Source organism: Bombus impatiens, unplaced genomic scaffold (assembly GCF_000188095.3).
Source record: "Bombus impatiens unplaced genomic scaffold, BIMP_2.2 scf_0357, whole genome shotgun sequence".
Classification (NCBI taxonomy): Eukaryota; Metazoa; Arthropoda; class Insecta; order Hymenoptera; family Apidae; genus Bombus; species Bombus impatiens.
This window is the reverse complement of record NT_176776.1, coordinates 10,923-20,130: the sequence shown is the minus strand read 5'-3', so window position 1 is coordinate 20,130 and position 9,208 is coordinate 10,923. Positions and strand designations below refer to the sequence as shown.

The following is a 9,208-nucleotide window of genomic DNA, read 5'->3' as shown; positions in this document are numbered from 1 at the left end:
ATTGGTCACGTATCCGAGACATGCATTTGCCGCATGCATGCACCTCCATGGGGCAGCTGTGCTACAGATGCGGCGACTCGGGATACCATGCCAAAGGATATACTGCCGTGAACCCGAAATGCCTGCTGTGCGAGGCTCTCCCGGCACCATAGGTACACAGGGTGGGGGGGCCGGCCTGCGCTCGCCCTCCCCCCTCGCCGAAGAAGCCCGAGCGGTAGTAGCAGAACCATACAGAGTTCTGGATGCTCCGGACTTGGCTGGAGACACGGAAGAAATGGTCGCTGTCACCATGACATCAACGCCGGGGGCGTTCACCAACGGAGTCCCGCTGGAGCGTCGCAGTGAATACGTCGCGGCCGAGTGGATAGGAATGGTGGTGGTGAGCGTGTACGTGTCACTCAGCAGCGAAAGGGCAGCGTTCGAGGAATTCCTGGGCGGGTTGACGACTGCGTCAGGCAGCGCCGTCCTCGGTAGGTGCTAGTTCTGGGAGATTTCAACGCACACTCCACGGAACGGGGAAACGCTAGAACCAATGTGCGGCCGCGCACTGTCGGATTGAGCCGCGGGACTTGGTTTCCTGTTGGTTAACAGGTTCTGGGCCAACGCCTCCCCCGACGCATTCAGGCGAATTGAGCTGAAGAGTGGCCAAGGCGGTCTAGACACTCTCGGTCCATCTGTACATGTTCCTGGAGGTGAAAGACAAACTTGGACCTGGAAGGGCGACCGCGGGTGTTGGTCTCGGCCTGCCGAGAGGGGGACGTGCGCGCCCGCCATCAAGGTGGAAGATCAGGGAAAGGGACGACGATCTGCTTCGAGCGGCCGCAATAGTGGCTGTCTGGAACTGGGAGGCATTGACAGTGCCGACGGAAAGAAGCGTGCAGGAGGAGGCCGAGAACCTCCGCCGTGTCATGACGGGTTCGTGGATAGATGTCGTTGTTCGTAAAGTGTGGGAAATTGACGTTGCTGTTATTTGGTTAATTTCCATGTTGATCCCGAAGACGGCATTAGAGGGCCCGCCGAAGACGACGACGTGACAAGGAATATGTCTCCGTGTGCTAGCATGCGTACCGTGTGCTGCAAATTAGTTCATTAGTGCCTATAGAATATATGGTTGATGGAAAAGAAACATTACTTATCATTAGTGTTCCAGAAGGTGCACTTAGCGATATTCGATGGGAAAGTTGCTCAAGATCTAACAAGTCCCAAGTCCGGTTTATTGTACATAATTCGCCATAAAAATACGAAAGATTTTGGTAATACTGGAGAAAATATGAAACAAAATTATAAATATGGTCTTTCAGCATTACATACAAGGATAAAATTTATGAAATTTTTTTACATTTAAGTTGCCACTTATGTTTGCGAATGAAGCTTTAGACCAAAAATATAGGAATTAGGAATAACCCGGAAAACAAACAGTAGAGACAAGATAAGAAGCTAAGGATTTAAGATTAATTTAGGGGCCAGTGTATTTCAATCATTGATAAACTCGCATAAGGATCTGGGTCAAATAATAATGGCAATACCACCCGAAAATTTTTTGAATATCCAGATACAACATCAGAAATTACCGGAGTAGATGTAGGAACTGTACAAAAAAATTTCGGACAATATAAAATGCACTTTTTTGCTATTTTTCAGTCTATGCAGAAAAATCTGACATACTTGAATAGTCCCGCGTAAAAATATATATGCTTATGTAAAAAGAAGATTCTTTTCATAAAAAATGTCTCAAACCAAGAAATTGGGAAAAAATTAATAGGAGTGCTAGGTAATTAATAATTTCAATAATAACCCTGAAAATCTTGCAAAAGTTATAATGGAAGAGCGAAACGAGCTACAGCGGAGAGGGAGGAAGGTCAATTTTGCTTAAAATTTCGAATACAGCAGTTTCCCTTAACAAGATCAAATTGGAAGTTGATACAAAAGCATCAGTTCCGACTATTACACTCCTCGTTAAAGAGATAGCCCAGTTGAGTTAGCTTTATTCTCAATGACGCGGGTAAAGTTTTTCATCTGTAACGTATAATATCAAAACATTATGAGCTCAGGATATGCGCTTGCTAGAAATAAATCACAATGTAGCAGATGTTTTTATAGAACCAAGAAGAACTATTCCAAACTAACGGTCACTCGGTGGTGTACCGAAACTGGATTGAAATTAGCTCAAGACAAGACGGAAGTGATTCTACTTACCGGAAATGGTCACAAGGTCATGGACATCAATGTGGGTAACTACCTGTTGATGACTAAACAGGAGGTTAGGTATCTTGGGGTGCAATAGGACAATAATAGAAAATTCTCATTACATTTAAGAAAGGTCTGTGTCATGGTTGATACCCTGATAGGAGCGATTAGAACATCGTCGCCGAATGTCAATGGACCCACCGACTCAGTTAGGAAACTATTACGGAGTGCGGGAGTCGGTGGTGCTTTATACCACACCGATATGAGTCAAAGTCCTAGCAATACGGAAAAATAAGAACATTCCGAAGATGTCGATAGTTATCGAAGAAAAGATGAAGGGAAGAGTAGCTCTATTGCAGAGAGGATAATTGGACCAGAAAGCTGATTGACGACACCTGCATTTTTAATGGGGAACGATTAGGAAAGAGACACACCCAAGATGCTGGGATTGTGATGCCGAAGGTGAAGATGTAGAGCATGCGTTGTTCAATTGCCCCAGATGGGACAATGGAAGAACATTGTTGGATAATTACGTAGGCGAAATACTGGCAACCAATAACGTAATCGACATGGTCGTCAATAGCGAGGAGAACTGGGCTAGATTCCAAGGGCTTTGCCGAAAGATAATGATAGCTCAATCAGATAGACAAGATAAGGAGAGGAACATGAAGAGAAAAAGGAGAGGATTAACTAGAAGAAGAACATAATAAGATGAGAGGTACACTTAGTAAGAAGACCAATCCTGAAGTAATGCCGAGAGGGTGGTTCCAGGGTTGATTCTTGTACGATAGAGGAGAGAGACAGAGGGGTTTCTAGTGGGTAGAGGTGCTATCATCTTGCCGAGCCCCGCATAATCCAGGTGCGCGCTAGCGTACCTAGTTATGCGTAACTGCATTCTCTTCTTCTCTCAAAACAAAAAAATGTGCAAAATAGGAATGAGTATGGATATGCATTTTTAAATTACTATCTGTCAATAAATATCCACAATTAGTAAATTTAGGTTTAAGATTATATTATATTTGGGTTAATGTATAAATGCAAATGATCTTTTACTATGAAATGCATAAAATCAAAGTAGATATCAATTGGTACCACCAGATGACTTGTTATCTTGTGTGCTAAGTAAGTATACCACAAAATTTCAGTTGGTATAATCACTTGTTGATGAAATGTCGCGGTCACAATGTTTGGATAAGGTATGTATTTCTGTTCGTTTTAAAATAAGAACAGTAGATTGTAATAGATGTACGATTATAAATTGTAACGTATGCCTATTAAAGATAATTTTTGTTCTTTTGGAAGATTAGGGAAGAATACTATTCTCTGTTTGTATTCAAGTGATGATAACGAGGGAGTGAATGAAGCGTAAAGCATTAGAAAGCGTAGACGAGAATTTATCTTCAGGTAACATTAGTGATGTATGCCTGAAAAAGGCAAACGCGCGTAGAGTTTGTGGTTTCAGTTTAATATTTATACCGATGCAGTTATCTCTTCCTGGCAGACGAATAGTGTTTTTCTAACGCCATATTACGTTTCACCTTCTCTGAATAGAAATTCGTGATACTCGCAAGTTTAATATTTTAAGTTCTGGCATAATCATTCATTGGTTCGGTGTAATTAATACTTGGTTAGGTACATGTCGAAATTTGTTTGATCCGTTAAGAATTAAAGTAGCTAAAGAATGATTTTGACGGGAATTGTGTTCTTCTATACGAAAAAATACCAATAAAGAGATATTTTAGTTTCCACTGAACTGAACAAATTATTGAAAGTTTTGAGGATTTCGAATTTTGCAGGAAAACAAATAGTGCGTAGTTTTTCCTGATAGGCGATTTACTTAGTAATTGGAAATAACCAATAGCGTTTTTTGTTTAAAAAGAATGGAATTGAAACTAATCAATTATCAAATATATTAGGTGCTATTTTAGTACACAGTACTGACTTATAAGTTATTGCTAGAAATGAGAAAAGAGGGTTACATTTTACGACATCGACATTGGAAAAGGTGGAAAATGACTCAATTCGACATGTATATTTTTCTTTCTGTTATGTTTACCGATTTTTCGGGAACGGCTTGATCAATCGGAATGACACTTTTTGCTCCTTGCAAGACAATTTCCCGTTGGTTCAGATATAAAATATTTCTCTATTTCTTTTTTGTAAACTATATTTTTTGCAAAAATCCAATTTTTATATATGCAAATTCATCAGTTATTCTGGATTGGATCGAGCTATCAAGATGAAATCTTTTAAGAGTAGTCCATTGACTGGTCCCGTTTGCAAAATGTCTCCTTTTTGTTCATTGTTAAATATTATTATTGCAAAGAATTCGTTATTTATCAATTTCATTTACGTCTGCTCAGTGATTATTCTGCAACTGTTCGTCTGATAACGAGATGATTCTAAAACAACAGCCTGGGCAAGTAGTTTGAAATCGTGTTTTTCAACTTAGTCTTCAATTCGTTTCCATTGCGCGAAACATTGGCTGGTTGTTATTGTTGCTGTCGTATAAGAGAAATTTCTTGACATATCTGCATACATCGTATTTTGTCCCTAATATTTCAGAGGTGTACAGCTAGAATAAAATTGTCTTTCACTTGCTTATATTAATTTCTACTGTCCATAAATAGCCATGCATTTTGTCGAATATTTGTTGTAGATGGCTTTCGGATTTTAAAGCTTTATTGTCTCTCGCGCATATTAGTAGCTCATTCGCGAATGTTATCGCTTCTTTGTTTTTATCGCTATTTGCGCTACAATTTACATCGCTATAAATTAAATAAAATGGGGGAGTTCACGGCTTCTTGTTATGGGTCGTCTTTGATTTTAGATACTTTGTTTGAACTGTTCTGTCTGTTACGTAAAATTGTTTATTACGTAACATGTTCTAAATTATGACTATTATTTGGTGTCAATTATCTAAGTACTATCCATAGCGCTGCTTGACTTCTGTAAGTGGACGAGAACGAGTGTTATTTATATTTCTATATGTCGGAGATGAAAGGACACCGGAACCATCCCTTTGGAACTTTAGGAAATCCCTTAACACTGTAACTTAGATTCTACAACCGTAATTAAGCAATTGTCGTCATTCAAACCGATTGTATTTGCTCGAGATTTGTGACAATGAGCTTCGGCTCGAGGCAACAACCAGTCGCCGAACGTAGCTAGGGTCAAGGATCAACGTTTTGTCTAATAAAGAGATTCGTCAAGGGATCAACGTTTTGTCTAACAAAGGTATGGAGTAATAGCGTAGCTCTCCTCAAAAAGTGTTGAAGTGGTCATCACTTCTAAGAAAACTCTACATCTGGTCTTTTTAGTTTTCTCAAGCACTGAAGCCATCGAGAGCGTATAGACAAAAGACTGCGACGAAGGCAGACCATAAACAGTAGTCAGGCGACGTTGGCTGTTTTCGCACGTTCACGGGGAGACGCGATCTCGAAGAAGCGCGCCAACGGTAGTCGTAAATTCCCGTTGCGATTTGCTAATCGACGCCGCGAATCGTTCGATCCCTTATTTCTTTTGGGATAATAAGGGTAGTTAAATTGAAGATAACGCTGCTACTAACAGGTTATTATATATTTTCATAATCTAACAACTTCGGTGTAACACAAAATGAATGTAACACAGTATAGTAAGTTATAAATCACCGTTTATTCTAACAACTTGTAAAGAAGATAGTTACGCTGGTGCGTATGTACGAGATGAGTGAGTGACTAATCTACGGTGTATTCCCGGTCAAAGGATGTTGATTGTTCGACGGATGGAAAATCAGTGCTGTTCGGAGACGATGCTGTGGTGGAGGAAAGCTAAGGATGGGTGTGTCTAGCTCACGGGACCATCGGATTTGTTGGTGACGATTTTGGCTAAGGGAGTGAGGGAAATAGGCTTCGTTGATAATTGGTTAAACGAAGGTTGGTGGACTAGGAAGGGTCTTAGCCGCCCTCGATAGAAAGTGGTTAGTGGGAGGAAAGTTGCATCATACGTGAGAAAAACTAACTTTCCCTTGTCAAGCCGTAGTAGACAATGGTCTTTAGAAATGAGTCGGAAAACAGATGTTTGTTCGGTTTGAAGGACCTCGACTAGGAAATTCCTGAGATTTATGGAGGGTACTTGAGAATATTGAGGGTACGCAGTGAGTATCCGAAGACATCTGGTTGCCATCCTGCCCGCGGTGTGTGGCCTGGTCTAGATAGAGTGTTACGCGACGTAACATTTAGAGTGGAATGCCCTTAGCATAATTGCACCCACTTCAGTGATATTTTTCATGCTTACAGAGGAAATTGATAGAGATAGAATAAATTTGTCTAAAATAATAGCCATTAAAAAACAACTAATAATTCCATTATATACATCCATCGAATATATTTACCTTGCGACAACAATTAATATATTGTATAGATTATTACATAAGAGCTGTTGAAGATAATTTTTATGTACTAAATACATTGTTGGATTCGAGGTTTAAAATTCTGACCGCAAAGCATTGATTCAGATGACAATATATCCGCTTTGGTCATTCTCGATACCGAAGTCAAAACTACAAATATAAATGTCTCTAGGTAAGCTGCAACTGCGATTGAAATAAAAAATTATTTAACATCGACATATGTAAGTAAATAGTAAAAGAGATTCCAATATAAAAATATTAACAAATATCCTATTTCATTTTTTATCTGAATGCCCTCAATGTTAATAAAGTTAATTAATTCCTTCTTGGTCAAAATTCTTTCAGCCACCTTTGGGGACAGGAATTTGGTATTCTTGTGAAAGTGGAAGAAGGATATAAGTTCGAAACTTTAGACACTTGGCGATAGTTATTCAGATCCTCGAACAGGATATATCGAAATTCAATCTCTGAGCTGAACTCACAGACTATTATACAGTCCAGTTTAAAAGTCGGGAACCACTAAGTACTAGCAACGCGACAGGCAGATTAAATCTTAATGCCACAAAGGAACTTTGGAATATATATAAATCTAAATCATAGTTATTTCCAAATTTCTAATTAAATTGGAATTGCCAAATCCGTCACATTCCCATTTGGTAATGAGCCCAAAGCATTACACTCACTTCGAGGCAAATTGTTTACTACATCCTCCAAATAGATTAATAAGTGGGCAGTTATATGGTCTAACAAATCTGTAAATACACCTCAGCAATGGTTGCAATTATCGTATATGACTTTGACATACGATAGTATTTCTTTTTTGCTTTTAAGAATACGGATTAATATGGATATAATTGAATGTAAATAATTATAGTTTCTTTTCGCTTGCTCCAATAATTAATCACGTTGTTCTCATGATGGTTGCACATCAACAAATATCGAGAGAAATTTCAGACTTGACAACTGTTTTCTTTCTTGGTGAATACTCCAATAACTTTTTCTATATCTTGTCACTTGCTCAGGACATTCTGTAATCTCTTTCAATATTATCGAAGCATCCATCTAGTCAGGAGATCTTTGCTTTTCTTGGGTAACTAATATTAATTCGCCAATCTTTGTATTTTCAAGGAGGCCTGCTTTTTGTCGTTTAGCACGTTCCTATAAATTAGTGAAAGATTTCGTTATCTATCCAGTTCCAGATTTTCCAACGGGTACTTTTACTTTTCTTAGAACCAACTTTCGTATCTTCGAAGATGGAATCCCACCGGGGGTAGCCATCCACATGCTATATTGCTATATCACTAAGCTATAATATTTTACCACATATCCTACTGGACAAATTGTAAAATGTAAATAAATAAATAATAAAAAAAAACTTTCGTATCTTATTTTGAAAACCTGTTCCTTATAACTTATAAACAACCATCTACGTTCAAATTCATATTTTATGTAAGATATTTTATGTTGAAACGCTCGGCGTATTTGAGTGTAATTAAAATACGCACCATGTCGCGTCCGGCCAGGCTGTCAATTGTTTACTCATTATTTCTCGGGCTGCAGGGGGGTTTTTCGATTTTGACATCACAATTTAACGCTGTAATGAGAAGAGTATAATTTTAGATATTCACGCGGGGCGGGATTTATTTATATCCATATGCGATATTGATATATTTTAACAATTAAATAAATTTCATTGATACTAATATACACGTGCACTTCATGAGAACGATTCTCTACTCGTGTGGAGATTATAAGTTGGGCGTATTGCGGGTAATATAGTATCCATTGCTGAGAGATCTATTTACACTCGCGAAGAATTGTCACTTGCGAAATTCTTAAATATGAAATAATTATTAATATAACGCGCACATGGGTAAAATGGATGCCATTGTATGACTGGTGGCTTAGGGCGCACGCGTTGGCGAGGAGCGATGCGCAGGTGAGGTGGTTCGCTGCGTCGATGTATGGCGTCGCCACCTTACGGGCATCGTTTGAGAGCATGTACGGCCGGCTCGACGAAAGTTCTTATTATGAAGGAATAAAGTCGGGTCGTCCAGAGTTCTAGAATAATTTATTTTATTTATTTTATTTACTCGAGCCGAACTTCTTGGTGAATAAATAAGAAATGGTGTGCTACGTAACGAGGCTTTATACGAGTTGCGTGGTAACGAGTAGGAGGGAGAATGCAGTTGTAACGTGCATTCTGTTAATTGTATATATTTATTAATTTATTATTATTTTGTTTTCACTAGTATTTAGTTATTTATTTATTTATTATTATTTATTTATTATTTTTACCGGTATTATTATGTATGTAGCGATTACGTACGCATCGTTGGGTCTTAAATAGAACGATGGCGCTTAGACTATATATAATTATTTAGTCATTTATTTATTTATGTGTCTATTAGTATTTATTTTTTGATGGCTTTCGTTGACGACTTGGCGAGTTTTATGGTTACGATAGAATACATTTGGACGGTTTTTCTGATTTTGGACGATGACGACTTTGGCGATGTACACGGACTTATCTTAGATCAGTTAATTTATGGATATGTCGAATAAAGGTAATAAAATTGCGGTGCAGGGAGTTTCGGAACCCCCAGGCCCCGTCGGGAAAACGAGTGGCTG

The 9,208-nt window shown here is 38.8% G+C and overlaps 1 long non-coding RNA gene across 1 annotated transcript; it reads right to left on the bottom strand.

Annotated features, from left to right (window-relative positions):
* Window positions 1-7,715: 7,715 nt before the first annotated feature.
* On the bottom strand, window positions 7,716-8,804 carry LOC117151667. Its single transcript, XR_004461760.1, has 3 exons — window positions 8,288-8,804; window positions 8,083-8,171; window positions 7,716-7,735 (listed from the first exon to the last, which is right to left on the bottom strand). It is a non-coding gene; the product is annotated as an uncharacterized LOC117151667 (long non-coding RNA).
* Between the last annotated feature and the right edge of the window lie 404 nt (window positions 8,805-9,208).